Below are 19850 nucleotides of genomic sequence, written 5' to 3' on the forward strand. Positions count from 1 at the left end.
CAAAAGTACACACTTCGCACCTTTTTTTTCTTCTATCTAGAACCTAAAAGGATTCTTCGGCTGTCCCCATAAGAGAACCCTTTTGAAAAAACGTTTGGTTCCAGGCAGAAGATAGGGTTCTACCTGGAACCAAAAAGGGTTCTCCTATAGGGACAGCCAATGAACCCTTTTGGAACCCTTTTTAGTAGTGCACTATAATGTGAATATGGTACCATTTTGTAAAGCTGGTTTGCAGGTTTCTGGAATAAAAGAGATTGAGCAATCCTGGGTTACTAGATCGAGACATAGAAAGGAGTGTATCTGTCTGCTGATGAGTATTTAGCCCTCTGGTTGATAGATCCAGTCATTATTCAGGCATTACATTCCCATTAAAGCCTCTGTTAAACTCAAAGCATTGGCTGTATAATTGCATGATCGCTTTAATTCAGAGAAAGTATATTGGATGATGTGAGTGACACTAATTAGAAATCTGATTATCTGCACTCTATTTGCTCTCTTGTTTGCTTAGCTGATAAAGATTTGTCATCTTTATTCATCCAACATTATTAAGAATTAAAACAATTCCTTTATAGTGACTAAGGCCATACACATTGTGAGGGGTTGTTTTACAGGTACTTTCAGCCAAGCTTGATTCACTTTGTAAACGGTGTGTTTGGATAAATGGTGTTAGACAGCACAACATTCAAAATGCAACCGTTTTAACCAATATGTTTTTTGAGTACTGGTAAGCGGTGACTATTTTCACTGTTACTCAAATAGATTTGATTTGAAATTGTAACTATTCATATAGATAGCCATACTTTTATATTTCAATTTACCATCTGTGTGATTCCACAAAAACTCTGTAACCCTTTGTTAGGCCTAATGTACAGTGCCTTTGGAAAGTACATATTTTGTTACGTTACGGCCTAATTCTAAAATATATATATTTTTATTATCTTCAGCAATCTACACACAATACCCCATAATGACAAAGCCAAAACAGGTTTTAAAATGTTTTGCAAATGTATTAAAATGTAAAAACAGATACCTTATTTATATAAGTATTCACACCCTTTGCTGTGAGACTTGAAATTGATCTCAGGTTCATCCTGTTTCCATTGATCATCCTTGAGATGTTTCTACAGCTTGATTGGAGTCCACCTGTGCTAAGTTCAATTGATTGGACATGATTTGGAAAGGCACACACCTGTCTATATAAGGTCCCACAGTTGACCAGTGTATGTTAGAGCAAAAATATTTATGAGGTTGAAGAAATTGTCCATAGAGCTCCGAGACAGGATTGTGTCGAGGCAAGGATCTGGGGAAGGGTACCAAAAAATGTCTACAGCATTGAAAATCCCCAAGAACACAGTGACCTCCATCATTCTTAAGACTCTTCCTAGAGCTGGCCGCCCGGACAAACAGAGCAATCGGGGGAGAAGGGCGTTGGTCTGGGAGGTGACCAAGAACCCGATGGTCACTCTGACAGAGCTCTATAGTTCCTCTGTGGAGATGGGAGAACCTTCCAGAAGGACAATTATCTCTGCAGCACTCCCCCAATCAGGCCTTTATGGTAGAGTGGCCAGACGGAAGCCACTCTTCAGTAAAAGGCACATGACAGACCGCTTGCAGTTTGCCAAAAGGCACCTAAAGACTCTCCGACCATGAGAAACAAGATTCTCTGGTCTGATGAAACCAAGATTGAACTCTTTGGCCTGAATGTCAAGCGTCATGTCTGGAGGAAACCTGGCACCATCCCTACGGTGAAGCATGGTGGTGGCAGCATCATGCTGTGGGGGTATTTTTCAGCGGCAGGGAGTGGGAGACTAGTCAGGATTGAGGCAAAGATGAACGGAGCAAATTACAGAGATATCCTTGATGAAAACCTGCTCCAGAGCGCTCAGACTGGGGTGAAGGTTCACCTTCCAACAGGACAACAACTAAGCACACAGCCTAGACAATTCATGAGTGGCTTCAGGACAAGTCTCAATCTCCTTGAGTGGCCCAGCCAGAGCCTGGACTTGAACCCGATCGAACATCTCTGGAGAGACCTGAAAATAGCTGTGCAGCAACATTCCCTGTCCAACCTGACAGAGCTTGAGAGGATCTGCAGAGAACAATGGGAGAAATTCTCCAAAAACAGGTGCGCCAAGCTTGTACCAAGAAGGTCATACCAAGAAGGTTTGAGGCTCTAATTGCTGCCAAAGGTGCTTTTTATAAATTAGCAAAACATTTCTAAAAACCTGTTTTTGCTTCGTCGTTATGGGGTATTGTGTGTATATTGAAGAGCAGGAAAAAACATTTAATCAATTTAATAATAAGACTGTAAACTAGGGGTCTGAATACTTCCGAAGGCACTGTACATATTGAGGCTATGCATCATTTTGAAAAGGGGTTTACTAAAAGTGCCTGTGAAAAGGGGTTTACTATTTCTCCTTGTCACTTTATTTGCAAAGGATTTGGAATCACGATTACTTTTTCAAGCAGGGATATTATCATTTATATCCTGATTAACAATGGAAGCAATGCAGCCAGTAAAATCACAGTTTTTTTTCTCCCGAGTGTGATAAGATATTCAGGGGTTTATCGAGCAGAGTCTGTGAGAGGGCTTCACGCTCTAAGTTATTCGCACTGCACAGCTGTCACACCTCCAAGGGATTGGGAAGGATGGGCTTGCTTTCCACACAGCTGTCACACCTCCAAGGGATTGGGAAGGATGGGCTTGCTTTCCACACAGCTGTCACACCTCCAAGGGATTGGGAAGGATGGGCTTGCTTTCCACACAGCTGTCACACCTACAAGGGATTGGGAAGGATGGGCTTGCTTTCCACACAGCTGTCACACCTACAAGGGATTGGGAAGGATGGGCTTGCTTTCCACACAGCTGTCACACCTACAAGGGATTGGGAAGGGTGGTCTTGCTTCCCTTGGCTCTCCACAAGCCTCCCGGCTGCCGGCTTTTCCTCGCCGAAAATTTGCTGGATCTTTCTGAAAATGAGGCACTCATCCCGGATGATTGCCCCCCCTTAATGCTGGGAGATCAGAGCTACTAGTCCTGATGACAGACTGCCACCCAGAATGGATCCACCCAGCAGAGGATCTGCATTGGTGCGGCTTTCACCATGCTTTCTCCTCTTCCCCAGGGCTCAATACAATAATCAATATCACTGAGGCTGAGCCTCCGATAGTTAGAGATCTCATAGTCCAATTCCTCCCTCTCAGGGCTCCCAGTCTCCCATCAGAAAGCGACTAAGCCCAAGTATAGACATAATCAAGGTGAAGACACACATTCACCGACTATGATAATGCCACTTTTAAGAATGTTTACATATCTTGCATTACTCATCTCATATGTGTATACTGTATCCTTCACTATATTCTTTACTATCTATTGCATCTCAGCCGGTCTGTCACTGCTCATCCATATATTTTATACTTACACTACGGTTCAAAAGTTTGGGTTCACTTAGAAATGTTCTTGTACCCCCAAAACACCAGTCTCAACGTCAACAGAGAAGAAGCGACTCCGGGATACTGGCCTTCTAGGCAGAGTTGCAAAGAAAAAGCCATCTCTGACTGGCCAATAAAAAGAAAAGATTAAGATGGGCAAAATAACACAGACACCGGACAGGGGAACTGTGTCTGGAAGGCCAGCATCTCGGAGTCGCCTCTTCACTGTTGACGTTGAGACTGGTGTTTTGCGGGTACTACTTAATGAATCTGCCAGTTGAGGACTTGTGAGGCGTCTGTTTCTCAGACTAGACACTAATGTATTTGTCCTCTTGCTCAGTTCTGCACTGGGGCCTCCACCTCTTTCTATTCTGGTTAGAGACAGTTTGCTCTGTTCTGTGAAGGGAGTAGTACACAGCGTTGTACGAGATCTTCAGTTTCTTGGCAATTTCTCGAAAGGAATAACCTTAATTTCTCAGAACAAGAATAGACTGATGAGTTTCAGAAGAAAGTTATTTGTTTCTTTCCATTTTGAGCCTGTAATCGAACATACAAATGCTGATGCTCCAGATACTCAACTAGTCTAAAGAAGGACAGTTTTATTGCTTCTTTAATTAGAACAACAGTTTTCAGCTGTGCTAACATAATTGCAAAAGGGTTTTCTAATGCTCAGTTAGCTAATCCAAGTTTATAATTTTAAAAGGCTAACACAACATGCCATTGGAACACAGGAGTGATGGTTGCTGATAATGGACCTCTGTACGCCTATGTAGATATTCCATAGTACAATAGTAATACTACAATAGTAATTTATAACATTAACATGTTATTAACATGTTATAAGTATTTCTGATCAATTTGATGTTATTTTAAAGGACAAAAATGTGCTTTTCTTTCAAAAACAAGGACATTTCAAACTTTTGAACAGTAGTGTATATATTCTCATTCCTTTAGTAGATTGTGTGTATTAGGTTTTGTTGTAGAATTGTTAGATATTACCTTTTTAGATACTGCTGCACTATTTCACTAGTCTGGCCTTTGAAACCCTTGAGATTAAGTTTATCATGAGTTGATGAGCTATGATATGACCGGTCTCTGCCTTCACCATGGTAGTGATGTCTGAGGTTTACATTTCTTTGTCAACTTTGAAAATGTGCATTGTCCTCCAAGTGGTGTCAACACTCCTATGCGACACTAGTCCCTCAAACGAAGTTACGATGTCTGACGTAAGACAATGTTGAATCAGTATTTTGCTCTGCAATCATTGGTTCTCTGTCTAGCAGAAACAGTTTGTTTCAATTGTGAACCTAGCGGTTCGAGCCCTGAATGCTGATTGGCTGAAAGCTTTGGTATACAACAGGTATGACAAAACATTACTTTTTACTGTTCTAATTACGTTGGTAACCAGTTTATGATAGCAGTAAGGCACCTCGGGGGTTTGTGATATATGGCCAATCTATCCTCGTTGCGTCATGCCTAACAACATCCCTTAGACGTTGTATATTGGCCACATACCACACCCCCCCCGGGCCTTATTGCTTAAATGTATGTCACTTAAAACATAAAAATTTGCCCTTTTGAACAAGTATAGCTAGCTATGTCACAGTCTCAGGCAGGACACTGGGCGGCTGTCACCTATTGTGGCTGAGAAATGACTTTCACAAAGCTCTGCATCACTCCTCATGGCCGGCCTTTGTTTTCCCTCTTTGATCCCCTCACACACCTCCTGCTACCTCTTTGCCCTCCATCTATAATGGTTAATGTTACACGCATATCAATATTTGTCCCTTCAGAGGTATTTTTGCCTGTCTATTCAGCATTTTGTCAGTTGACGCTGGATGAAATATGGAACAGAAAAGTGCAAAGTTCAGTTATTGCACAAAGGCTGAAATGTGTCCTGGCTGGCTCTATGCTCCATATATTTAATGGAATGGAATTCAACCCTGTACTCACCTTTCTTTTAAAAGATTTGGTTTAAAATACCCTTTTATAAATGATCTATTTGCTTTCTTTTATGAATAGCACCATGTCCAAAAATGTAGCACTGGCATGTAAAACTAGGCTATGTAAGAAGCCTTTGTGGACAAGTTTGTGTGTAATGTTGTTGAAAGTATGTCTCAGAAAGAATCAGTTGGCGGTGACTTATTTGGGAATGGTAAACATGAAACTTGTGATTCCATATCAGTTGATTCAAATTAGAAATGTTGTTCCTACTTTTTAGCAGTAATAATATATGTTATTACAATGTTACCACTGTTATTGCAATAGTCGAATCAATAAACTACAAATGAAAGTGTAATAAACTTAATAAAGCAATTCCAGATGCCATAGGTGGTCCTTTTGTGGAGCAAGCTAGGAACAATGTATCCAAATCTTTTGATCCTAGTCAAGTCCATCCCACGCCTTCCAACAGGCAGCCAATGACAATCATCTGTCTCAGCAGGTGCCCTCTCCAGGTGTTAGTGTTTCATCCCGTAAGATGTCTGTTTACCTAAACCACCAAATAGGCCTACATCCTCCATCCATCTGCATTTTACTGGATGGAAAACCATAAGCACGCCGCCACACAATTAAACCTGCTTTAAGTTCCTCTCCAGATTAATGTCCGTATCAAAATTCATAAAGAATAGTGAGAAGATGTGAGGCCTGAGCTGGAAGATTCACAGGGATTTTGTATGAAGCCCATTTAATCAGGATAACGCTGTTATTAATATTCATCAAGTCAGCTGGAATACCAATGACAAGACTGTGGAATCTGGAAACTTTTACTGCAGTAAATGTATTAAATGCAGCTTAAAAAATTAATGGAATTTTGTTTATATTAGGGGGTGGATGGTGGGATGCAAAACCCAGTATTGGTCGACTGAGATTGGGTTTAGATATTTCCTTTTGAAGAATTCCATATTTGACAGACTTCAAAAGAATTTTCAATGAATGCAACGCATGAATGGTCATTTAGAAGGATTTAAAGACATTACACTGCAATAATTGTACATTAATAATAAGTAGCCCACAGAGGCAATTAGCTCTAAATCAACAATGAAAGAATATGAAGATCACAGAAAGACAGTAAAGGACAAAGAAAAGTTTGAAATGAGGGATAAAGCAGGTTTCATAGTTCAATTGTCATTGATTTTAGTTGAGATCATTTTATTAGGCTACTGATTTTTTTTAAACAGCCCTCTCACAATTGTTTCCATTGTTGCATCATCTGTTTCTCTTGAAATAATAGTTTAGGATTTCTAGGGTTCTCTTGAAATGCATCCAATTAGGTTCTGTTAACAATACCAGCCTCTTGTATCATGATTGATCAGCATGCATACTATTTATGAAAGCCAGACCGTGCCCAACTTTCCTTGTGGGAAGTAATGACCTTGACAAATAATGACAAAAATATAACGGCCAATCACCATGAATGGATTTAGTATGGTGGTTATAGGGTGATTATTGGATTGATTGGTTCACATTTATTCATTGATAAGCAAGTCTATATTTCCCTCAAGTTGCAACTTGAAGATTTGAAAGAGCAACTCCCTGACTCTCATGTCGTGGTGCCAAACTTCAATGAAAGGAGATAAATAAAGCATATTTTTGGGGGGATGGATTATTGGATCATATTCATTTTATTAGGCCTAAGTCGTTGATGATTAACTGTGTGGAAGCCCACGTCAATCAATGTGTAAAATGTTTATTTTGTCGTCATGTGCCCTTTCTTGTTCCAATCCCATCTCAGTTCCTTCCTCCCCCTAAATAAAAATGATCAGAACATCAAAAGGTCAGGTTTATATGCTGTGTTTTTCTGCTTTTCCTTTATCAAAGCTACTTTCTCATGTTCACGTTAAAGGATTACCAATCTGGTGAGCCATATCTACCACTGCTACCATACCTACCAGCTCAAAAGTCCCTCTCTTTCGATCAAATCCTCCCCAAAAACACTAGCTTTTGCCCAGAGTCTATCACTGAGATTAATGGAGCCCCGTGGTGTCTCCCACAAAAAGCCAGTTGTCCGTTCACGCCTCACTGTGTCAGAGCTGAATAGCCTGTGAGCAGTGTGTGAGCAGTGTGTGCTGGCTTACAACTCAGGGATAACGTTCCACTGGCATCTGCCCTAGAGGGCACCCACCCGCCAAGCACCCAACCTCCCAAGCGCTTTCTTCTTCTCCCTTCTCACTCGCTCAATCTCTATTTCTCCCTCTTCTCCTGGGCCTGTCTCTAGGTCTCCTTCACCCAAACTCTTGGTTGTATGTGGATCCACAAACTTTTTCCTAACCCAAAGCTTTTTTTGCAACAGCTGAAATGTTACATACAATTGTTTATTTCTGTCCTTCAAAAAACATAGCCCTCTTTTAGAAACATTGTTTGTGCCATCCATATACCCAAAAGCGAAAGAGAGAGACACTTCTGCTTTCAATAGCCCTTTCTGGAGATTCTTAATTGATTGTATCTCGATTAGGCTAATTGTTAGTAAGACATAGCCTTATCTATATGGCTCAAACAATAGAAACAGTGTGGCTCTGAAGTTACCCCACCTTCAGAATGCTAAACCAGCTCCCACACTGCATCTGGTTGTGCTCTGTTCAAGTCGCTTGCTGCAGTCAGTGTGCATTCTAATAGTCTTTTGTCTTAGCCCCTTCACCACTAGATGGTAGCCCTCTCCTACAGTACATATACACACACTGCCTTAGAGCAACAGGCTCTTTTCCGCTCCCTCCGCCTGACAGTGAATGTCAATGTTTCCCTTAATTGCTTCCAGTCAGTGTATTTGTTGCTTGCTTATGAATTAACTTGCATTTATGGGAACCTATTTAGCAGCCATCATTTAATTACACCTTAGTAGAGGCTGAACTTTAATTGGTTGGGCTTCCTAACGAGTAAGGAGGATCTGATATGGGGCTTGAGCAGTATTAAACGCCTGTTTACTTTCCTCATAGCGAAAAGCATTAAATTATATCTGCGTGACAGGATTATGATTTGTTAATTGCCGGTATTCATTAGGCCCTGATCAACTGTTAGGTAGAGTAATGGTACACGGTGGAGTGATCAGGGGATAGTTGAGATGACATATGACTTAAATAAAGCACCATTTCCCTCTGCAAATTAAAGCTTCCGGTCTTGTTTTGCTATACTCTGGGAGGTTATTAAAGATCCTCTTTCTGCCTCTGAGGTTCCCCTGAGATCATATTGACAGGCTATAATTAATACTAACCTTTCCTCTAGGCTAATGTACTGGAAAGTGCCTTTTCTCACTGCTTCCACCTAAATGCATTTTTCCTTTTGAAATGGGTAAATTAATGAAAAATTAATCATATATTTTTCTATATTATTTTCAGCTAATCCTAAAGTCAATGAGGACTGGGGAGTACTGCACCAAAGCTCAGAGACCACCCTGCTGCCACAACTTGGGTAAAGATACCTTTAAATTATTGTCATCCGCTCATACGTGCTTACATTGTATGGCTTTTCACCCCCGTGTGACAATTAAAAATTAGTTGTAATGTAATGGGACGTTTATCACTGTAATAATGACTTATTCTTTGAGTTGTGCATTGTAAATCCTAAGCGAATGTTATCTACAATGGTTAAAAGTTGAATGCAAAAACTAAATTGGCTACGAATACAATTACGTGGATTGTGTACACTACACTATGTCAATGTGTATTTTTTAAATTGCAACAAAGGGAATTTTATTTAACATAGTTCTTTCATCCCTCATTCAGACTCAAATCTGTTTTTAATTGGCTAGAAATAGACCTACCATGTCATATCAAATTACGCTATGAGCCTTTTTCCAGTTAAAAGATGGTTGAAAAGTTAAGTTGCTTGCATGCTGCTGTGACAGGCTGCCCTGACCCACGACTCACCTGTCAAATCCCTGGCTGTGTGAAATGCTTACTTACTACAAGCCCTTAAACAAAAATGCAGTTCAAGAAATGGAGTTAAGAAAATATTTACGAAATAGCCTAAAGTTTTTTTTTTTTAAAGGTAACACAAGAAAATGACAAAATGAATTATGAGCATAATTACATAACAATAACCGCATCTCTGTATACCCGTCGCAAGACCCACTGGTTGATGCTTATTGATAAAACCCTCTTAGGCCTCACTCCTCCTATCTGAGTTACCTACTGCAGCCCTCATCCTCCACATACAACACCCGTTCTGCCAGTCACATTCTGGTAAAGGTCCCCTAAAGCACACACATCCCTGGGTCGCTCGTCTTTTCAGTTCGCTGCAGCTAGCGACTGGAACAAGCTGCAACAAACACTCCAACTGGACCGTTTTATCTCCATCTCTTCATTCAAAGACTCAATCATGGACACTCTGACTGACAGTTGTGGCTGCTTTGTGTTATGTATTGTTGTCTCTACCGTCTTGCCCTTTGTGCTGTTGTCTGTGCCCAATCATTTTTGTACCATGTTTGGTGCTGCTACCATGTTGTAATACTGCCATGTTGTGTTGATACCATGTTGTCATGTTGTGTTGTTACCATGCTATGTTGATGTCTTAGGTCACATTTCATGTAGTGGTGTGTGTTTTGTCATATATATATATTATTATTTATTTATGTATATAATATTATTTATATATGTATATGTGCTGTTTTTTTAAATTTTATATAATGTGTGTGTGTGTGTGTGTGTGTGTATATATATATATATCCCACCACCCGTCCCCGCACGAGGCCTTTTGTCTTTTGGTAGGCCGTCATTGTAAATAAGAATTTGTTCTTAACTGACTTGTCTAGTTAAATAAATAATTACACTTTTAAAAAACAAGGCTATATACAGGGTGTACCAGCACTGAGTCAATGTGCGGGGGGTACAGGTTAGTCAAGGTAATTTGTAAAGTGTGGGGGGGTTCAATGTTAATAGTCCCGGTGGCCATTTGATTCATTGTTCAGCAGTCTTATGGCTTGGGGATAGAATCTGTTAAGGAGCTTGGTCCTAGACTTGGCGCTCTGATGCTTGCCGTGCTGTAGCAAAGAAAACAGTCTATGACTTGGGTGACTGGAGTCTTTGACAATTTTTTGGGCCTTTCTCTGACACCGCCTAATATAGGTCCTGGATGTCAGGAAGCTTGGCCCCAGTGATGTACTGGGCCTTACGCACTACCCTCTGTAGCGAGCAGTTGCCGTACCAGGCGGTGATGCAACCGGTCAGGATGCTCTCTATGGGGGGGCTGTAGAACCTTTTGAGGATCTGAGGACTCATGCCATCTTTTCAGTCTTTTGAGGAAGAAAAAGTGTTGTCATCCCCTCTTCACAACTGTCTTGCTGTGTTTGGACCATGATAGTTTGTTGTTGATGTGGACATCAAGGAACTTGAAACTCTCGACCTGCTCCACTTCAGCCCCGTCGATGTTAATGGGGGCCTGTTCGGCCCTCCTTTTCCTATAGTCCACGATCAGCTCCTTTGTCTTGCACATATTGAAGGAGAGCTTGTTGTCCTGGCACCACAGTGCCAGGTCTCTGACCTCCTCTCTATAGATTGTCTTGTCGGTGATCAGACCTACCACTGTTGTGTCGTCAGCAAACTTAATGAAGTTGTTGGAGTCTTGCTTGACCACGCAGTCATGGGTGAACAGGGAGTACAGGAGGGGACTAAACACGCATCCCTGAGGATCAGCGTGGCAGATGTATGGTTACCTACCCTTACCACCTAGGGGGTTGCCTGTTAGGAAGTTCAGGATCCAGTTGCAGAGGGAGGTGTTTAGTTCCAGAGTCCTTAGTGATGAGCTTTGTGGGCACTGTGGTGTTGAACGCTGAGCTGTAGTCAATGAACAGCATTCTCACATAGGTGTTCTTTTTGTCCAGGTGGGAAAGGGCAGTGTGGAGTGCGATTGAACATCTGAGCTCAAGCCATACTCAACTATAGACTCACTACCAAACCCATCCATGCAATGTAATATAAATGGATTTTATCAGTATTCTAAACCATGTTGAATTCATTTGAGTTAATGTTGAATTTATGTGAAATCTTTCATGGGATTTTCAGTTGTCCGAATTGTCAATAAGTTCCTTTCGTTTTTATGTTACTTTATTTCAGTACTGACTCGGCAGCCATTTTGGGAACAACATCAAATAATTTTGTGCCAGACAAAGACTAGCCATAAGGTATCTGACTTCTTGAATTTGATTATTCATCTTCCAGTCTTCCTGTCTGTCAAGACATACAATAATAAATAGGCATTTTTTTAATAGATATCTTTCTTCAGTGCTCGAGTGCTGAGCTGGCTGTACTTACAATGTTGCAATAGCACATGATAGGCCTTTTTTTTCCACTGGCACTTCAATATTTGGCTCTGCCTGTTTACACGCTTGCTTTAATGTAAATGCTGTTCCATGCGATACATAAACATTTATCTACGTGTGTAAATCACCTCCAGCCATGGTGTCACCATCTAATAACCGATACCTAGACCGTACGCAATCATATGGCACTGCCACTATTTAGATGAACTGGTTGGAATGACAATGACAGATAAGCAGAGTATTTACTCACCCTTCACCAGGAACACTGATATATAAATGTATTCAGCTCATATATATATTTGGGCTGTAGCTAAAACACTTCAAACCCTGCCAGACAAACGGCTACTAATGATGGTTATTAGCAGATTACATTTGACGGCGAGCAGAGTTGTGTTTTGCTGTGATATCACAGCGAGCCGGGAGGATCTCCAAAGGAGAGCCCCGCCCCTCCTCATCATATGTCTTTTTGACTTTTCCACTATATACCAGATAAAACACAGTCCAGTCTTTTTGAGTTGATATTGCTCTGGTTTGAAAGGAGAATCTTCCTCAGGTTTTTCCATAGGAAATAGACCAGGGCCATCCACTGTCAGATAAAGAAATCGTGAGGGACGCTGTTTTTTAAAAGTGGAACAATATTGTCATGTACGGTGTTGAGGATGCACTTCAATGTTTTATTTCTATTCGCACACTGCTAATGTTTGTCCGTTTTCTTTTTTTACCACATGTAATTTAATCAGTGAGTGAAATGCTACCTTAAACAGACGGTTATACTTGGTATGGGCAGTTATCTTCGTGTGGGGAAAAAAATTCAAGAAGCAACCCAGGTTTAGGACCAATGTATCCAAAAAAGTCCCATATTTTCAGTGCGACAAAGGGGTTATATAACCTCATTTGGTGTTTGCATTGGTGAGTCTTAAAGAGAATAATGATAATTGTCTGCAACAATCCAGGGAGAAGGACCCTAGCAACAAAGCTACAACGAGGAGGCAGACCTCCCTGTTCCTGACTTCAAAACCTGACCTTTCACAAAATAATTGTCACTGCTAAGCTGTAGCTTGTTTTGGACATAGTGGTGGACTGGAGGGGCAATGCTGCGGCCCGGGATCCTTCATCACAACACATGCTTTTAGAAAGAAAAACATTCAATGCTCTTTAAACCAGTTTATTTTGAATTTGACGCCATTTGAATCGCATTGATGCTAAAAGCAATAAATCTGTTTTATTCCTTAATGTATATTTCATAATAGTAAAGAGAGGTAATTTGTCATGCAACACTTGTAAGGTAATCATACTTTAAGGAGGTTTCTTTGACGTTATGTAAAGCTGACAGAATCACAAATTGACCTTTTGTAATATGACTTTTAAATCAAATCATTTTAGCTTATTTTCCATCAGGCTTGGGAATTAGAATTTGACTTGAAAGCATTGATTGTTACTTTACCATGCTGGTTACTGAACATTTACTTGATCACTAGCCTAAAGATCCTAGCAGACTGGCCCTAGTATTTGTCTGACGCCTACACTGTATGTTACTCTCTCTCTTTGTTCTTTCGCTCCCTCTTCCCTCTCTTCCCGCTGCCTCTGTTTTCTTTCTCTGTTCTCTCTCTCTCTTCTCCCCTCTCTCTCTGTTCTCTCTCTCGTCTCTCCCTCTCTCTCTGGCTCAGCTCTCAACAGAAACATTGACAGAGCACCATGTAGTTCTCTGCCAGCACCAGTCACTCAGTCTCTCTGCATTCCCTTGTGGAAGATAGCCAGCCGTTTCCTCAAGAAGCCCCCTTACCCCTCCCCAAAAGAACAGAAAATAGCTATTCCACCAGCTCATAATTCACTGGGCCTTTAAGTGGAACAATATTGTCATGGAAGGTGTTGAGGATGCGCTTTGATGTTTTATTTCTATTCACACGCCACTAATGTTTGTCCGTTTTTCTTTTCTTACCACATGTAATTGAAACATTTTATCGTCATTTACAGCGGACTGTCACGCCCTGACCATAGAGCGCTCTCAGGGTTCTCTATGGTGCTTTAGATCAGGGCGTGACTCGGGTGTTCTAGTCGTTATATTTCTATGTTGCTGTTTTAGTATGGTTCCCAATTAGAGGCAGCTAATTATCGTTGTCTCTAATTGGGGATCATACTTAAGTTGTCCATTGTTCCCACCTGCGTTGTGGGATATTGTTTTCAGTTAGTGTCCTATGTGCGCTCTGTACTGGACGTTCGTTTATTCTTTGTTGGTTTTGTGAAGTTTCACTTTGTAATAAAGTATGTGGAACTCTACGCACGCTGCGCCTTGGTCCGCTCCTTTCGACAAACGTGACATGGACAATGTGTTACCATTTTCCCACAACTTGCGAAAGCTATTGAACCAGAAGTGGCCCAACATTACTTGTACTTTCAGCATTTGTACCCTATTAGCTTCATGGTTCTGTCATCTCGTTAACTTTAGTCCTCCAGTATTTAAGACCCATAGTGGGACAGAGGCGGACATCCACATCTCCATCACCTCAGACCCACCACAGGAGATCTCCTTCACCCTAGGCCCACCACAGGAGATCTCCCTCACCCCAGGAACACCACAGGAGATCTTCTTCACCCCATGCCCACCACAGGAGATCTCCTTCACCCTATGCCCACCACAGGAGATCTCCCTCACCTCAGGCCCACCACAGGAGATCTCCTTCACCCTATGCCACCACAGGAGATCTCCCTCACCTCAGGCCCACCACAGGAAATCTCCCTCACCTCAGGACCACCACAGGAGATCTAATGTAGCCTCTTTTTGTGTGTGGGGGGGGTGTCTGGTAACGAGCAGTTCCAGACTGATTTACCTATTTCTACAACATAAAGATGTACCACTCTATCTTTGTCCTCTTGTCAAGATCTTCAGTTATGGTCACATGATATGGCATCAGATCTGACGGTCTTAAGATAGATAGATAGATAGATAAAGGGTATAATACATTATGAGGCATTGCTGCATTCTCAGCTTTAATAAGAACTGAATCATACTCCTGGCTACAAGAGGGAAGTCATTTACATGGCAATACACTTCCGTAATACCTTAATATTACCTTAAAGGTCAACTGCATGATTTGCCTAATATAACAAAGTAAATAAAGACACTGTAATATGCCTGAAAGAGGGGAAATTGCATCCCCTGTGTATTTGATAATTGAGTGTCTGTTTCGTAGGAGACAAGGTTAAAACTCATTCTTGTTGCTGTTCGCTCTCAAGTTTTAATACTGTTGTTTCTCTCTAATCACATGTTCTATCTCATAATGCAGTATGTAAGAGGACCACGGAAACACTAAAGTTAACATCATTTCCTTTGACTCCAAAAAGCAAAGCCTCGTCCTGGACAGAGAGAAGAATTTGACCTTCCTGCTGAAGGAGCTGGATTCACTCAGAGATCTCCAATAAGAAGGTAGGCAGAAATGTACAAGGATTCTTGCCCAGCTAGATACAGGTCCTAGCTAAATGCAAAACATTTTGCATCGTTTTTTCCCAGTTTTTACTTTGGGAAACAAATATCCTTTGTCTGATGTTCTGTATTTTCTCAGTATAAAGTACACAAATTGATTTCACACAAGGAAATATCTTGGGAGTATGAAAACCCTCAATTTCAAGACTATTTAGCTCTTTAGAAAGCTAAATGAATTGGAAAAATACTGCTAAAATAAGCTCAGTCAGTTCTGACATCACATTAGCCTTGTATGTTCTCCTGGTTCCTGTATTAGGTAGATACCCCCGCTCTCCTCTTCCTCCTCTTTAAATATATTATTGTGTTGTCTGTCATAGCTTCCAGCTACTGAGTGTCCACTCCTCTTGTCTGTCCACAAGCTTTTTCCCAACACCACCACTATTTCCATGTCCAAGGCACAGACCTATGACTAGCTGGTTATTGCTGTCCTTTCCTGTGTTTGGTCTGGAGCGTGCTGAGTGTCCCTCTGTGCACAGGCTGTCTCCTCTGCAGCTGAGCGGCTGTTAGAGGCTGTAGCCACATAGAGGCCCTCTGAAACGGCTATAATTGATGCCTCTGGTTTGCAAGTAGCTGTGACTTCTGACAGAAAGTCAGGAACATTTCCCAAGGGTCTGTTTTTGCTGGCAGAGCCTTGAGAGCCGACTCTGAGGACTGACTGAGGCATGTTTTCAAAGTGTGGGGTGGGGGGGAACACCAACTCAGATTTAAATATTTTTGCTCCATCACTAAACCTTGTAAAATATCACTCCCACAAGATTAATAGGAGTTCAATAGTATCTGGCATCTGAAATATTGGCATCTAAAATAATGTAATGTAGAGGCTCCATTGTGTAATTTGTTACGAGATGCCTGAGAGATCATATAATCTATATACTATTTATATTTATCACCGCCCAGGAAACTGCCCAGGAAACCACAACAGTTATTTAGTATGTCGTCAAGAATACAGGATGGAGTCAGGTGTCTATTGGGTGTTTTGCATGAGGTTTCTGCTACTGTCTGTGAGTGAGGATAGTTAGTAAATATGTCTGGACACGGACTGACAGGCTGCACATCTCAGCATTGGTTGGGGTTAATTCCAATTTCAATTCATTAAACCAATTCATGAATGCAAAAATTTGAATTGATAGTGACAAGATATCTTTCAATTCATGAATGTGAATTTAAAATGATACTTAGCATAGAAATGACCCTGGCCAACTTTGGTGTATGGCTTCTCTGGGAGCTCCAGGACAAGTTGGTCATGAGGGAGAAGGAGCAGGAGAGCAGGTTGGTGAACACTGAACTGCTGGAGACTGAACTGGAGACCCGGCCTGTGAGAAGGCCGGAGGTACGGTATGAAGGGGGGGGGCTAGGAGAGGGACAAACCCCAGGCCTGAGAGAAGGCTGGAGGTACGTTATGGAGGGGGGACAAACCCCAGGCCTGAGAGAAGGCTGAGGGTACAGAATGGGGGTGCGACAAACCCCAGGCCTGAGAGAAGGCTGAGGGTACAGAATGGGGATGCGACAAACCCCAGGGCTGAGAGAAGGCTGGAGGTAGGAGGGGTCAGGGTGAAGAGGCTAGGGGAGAGGAAAGACAAATGATGGGTCATTCAGTACAGACAATAGAGTACAGACCGTGAGGATGAAAGCATCTCAAAGAAAGCCTATTATCTGATCATTGATTGTCATTTTAACCCTGATGAACTTGTTATTTTTAAAAAACGAAGATATTGACTGTGGCAAGCAATTATCAATTTGTTTTATATGCAACTTAAGTATCAAAACGAATTAGATTACATTGTAACAAACAAATCATATTTGTTAATGTGATTTAACAGCTCCCAGCCTTCACAGAACAAATATTTGAATTTTGCTGAGCAAATTTCTTTTTTTGACAATTGTTTTTTGGGGGGGTGAGAGTTCTCTCCTCAACCCACCCATAATGATTAATGAAAATACCAGACGTATATCGAGCAACAAGTCCAGCAGCCCCAATTGCATTGAATAAAATTAGCTTGTGTGTTGTGTAGCCTATTTGCCATCCTCATTTCAATATGATTTGCATGGCTCAGGGAAGTGGATGTTTAATGAGCAAATTCCAGCTAAAATGCTATATTGATTTTCTTACTGAACTTTGTAATGGCTTATGGCGAGGCTCACTGTTTATCATTAAGCCATCTCAGTGAGAGAAGAGAGGAATTAGCTGCTGATGGATCTCTGGGCTCCTTCGTAGTGGGATTAACAAAGGGATCTGAAGACAGTGGTAACCCCACAATCTGCTGGTTTTTAGGCAGACAGCATACAGCGCGGGAATGTAGGATCCTGGGTCAGGTGTAAAATGAATGAAAATCTGTCCCTGCCAGTCTACAGAGTCTGTCAATAAGAAAAGTTGTATCTTCAACAGTGGGACAGACATAATTACACAGTCATCATAAAAGCACTCATGGATGGCCAATGATTTAATTTTTTTAAACTCTGTATGATGTAGGGCTGACCCAATTTAGTCGATGTTTGGTCGATAGGCTGTTGGTCGATTGATAATCTTTTAGTGGAGCAGCTGCAAAATGTTTTAAATATATGGCACATGTCTTGATTAACGCCTGTCTCAGTGGAATAATCCATTGCAGAGGCCACGCGGGTGGCACACCAGTATTACCAGTAGTACATTTACCTTCATTCCCATCATTTCTCATCTACAATGTTTGTCTGGTTACCGTCATTTCTGTTAATGCATTCAGTATATTTTTTTATTCCAGTCTTTTACAGTTCTCATTGTCGGAGTGGACACTTTGCTTGCAGAGAGCACAACCTAGGCTACACTTCTGACAAACAAGTTTTGGATTGAATTAAATGAACAAGTTGTCAATTTAGTTATTGTCTTTTGTTTGGAGCGCTCCTATCAATGTTGAGTAAGGACCTGATGATGCATAGAAGTAGGCCTAAGCTACCTGCCCTGCGCGCAAATGTAGGCCTGTAAATGTGCCCATTTGGGGATCTGATAGTAATTTCTGATTGTCTTAACTCACTACCACTAATGAGCAGTGGAGCTTCTCAAAGTAATTTTTCTTCACCTCAAACAGCAAGTAAACAAAGTCTGTTTTTACATCCATTGAGAATGACAAAAGTTCCTCGATGTAGCCTATTTGATATATCTTTCCAGCTCTCTCCCTTTCCACCTGCAGGCTGAAATGTTTGTATTTGTTGGCTTTATGTAGGCTATTTTTACATAGTTGGCAATGGAAATATAAATTACTTTTACATTTGTATCATTTAGATTTAGATATAATTTTTATTAATCACATGACAATGATTTTGAGATACAAAGACTTTATTATAAATGAAAAATTGCGACCAGGCAGTTGGTCGAAAGAACAGACCACTCGACTCTTGGTCGAGCAATTTTTTTGTTTGTCGGGGACAGCCCTAGTATGATGTCATCAAAACTCATACTCATTTTGGCAACACATTAAACACATCATTTCACAGCTCACTCTCAATAAAACCTGTCCAGTTTTCAAACATTACAAGAACACAATGTGTTTTGGCTTGAAAAGGTTTGTTCAACCTTGTATTGAGTTAGGGTTAAGGACTGGCCAATCTCTTAACCATTCTAAAATGATAAGTACTTGGTAATGTGACAAAATGTAAACTGTTTCTTTATTGATTGGGGTACCTATATGTCTAGCATGTGTGGAGACCACCACACCACTTCACTTCCCCATTAAATGAGTTTGACTGGAGTTAATACTAGTGCCGATGTGTATCAGTGGCAATAACCTCCTTCCACAGGGAGCTTAGCATTGTTATTGAGCAGAAACTAATAACAATGCTTCCTCTTTCTATCTCTCTTTCACTTTCTCTCCCTCTCTGTCTCTTTCACTCCCTCTATCTCTCTTTCACTTTCTCTCCATCTCTGTCTCTTTCTCTCCCTCTCTTTCACTTTCTCTCCCTCTCTCTCTTTCACTCCCTCTCTGTATCTTTCACTCCCTCTCTGTATCTTTCACTCCCTCTCTGTCTCTTTCACTCCCTCTCTGTCTCTTTCACTCCCTCTCTGTCTCTTTCACTCCCTCTCTGTCTCTTTCACTCCCTCTCTCTCTTTCTCTGTCTCTTTCTCTGTCTCTCTGTCTCTTTCTCTGTCTCTTTCTCTCCCTCTCTTTCTCTCCCTCTCTGTCTCTCCATCTCTGTCTCTTTCTCTCTTTCTCTCCCTCTCTCTCTCTTTCTCTCCCTCTGTCTCTCTGTCTCTTTCTCTGTCTGTCTCTTTCTCTCCCTCTCTGTCTCTTTCCCTCCCTCTCTGTCTCTTTCTCTCCCTCTCTGTCTCGTTCTCTCCCTCTCTGTCTCTTTCTCTCTGTCTCTTTCCCTCCCTCTGTCTCTTTCCCTCCCTCTCTTTCTCTCCCTCTCTTTCTCTCCCTCTCTGTCTCTTTCTCTCCCTCTATTTCTCTCCCTCTCTGTCTCTTTCTCTCCCTCTCTTTCTCTCCCTCTCTGTCTCTTTCTCTCCCTCTCTGTCTCTTTCACTCCGTCTCTGTCTCTTTCACTCCGTCTCTGTCTCTTTCACTCCCTCTCTGTCTCTTTCACTCCCTCTCTGTCTCTTTCTCTCCCTCTGTCTCTTTCTCTCCCTCTCTGTCTCTTTCTCTCCCTCTCTGTCTCTTTCTCTCCCTCTTTCTCTCCCTCTCTGTCTCTTTCACTCCCTCTCTGTCTCTTTCACTC

The sequence above is a fragment of the Oncorhynchus tshawytscha genome, linkage group LG08, assembly GCF_018296145.1.
Source record: "Oncorhynchus tshawytscha isolate Ot180627B linkage group LG08, Otsh_v2.0, whole genome shotgun sequence".
NCBI classification, from domain to species: Eukaryota; Metazoa; Chordata; class Actinopteri; order Salmoniformes; family Salmonidae; genus Oncorhynchus; species Oncorhynchus tshawytscha.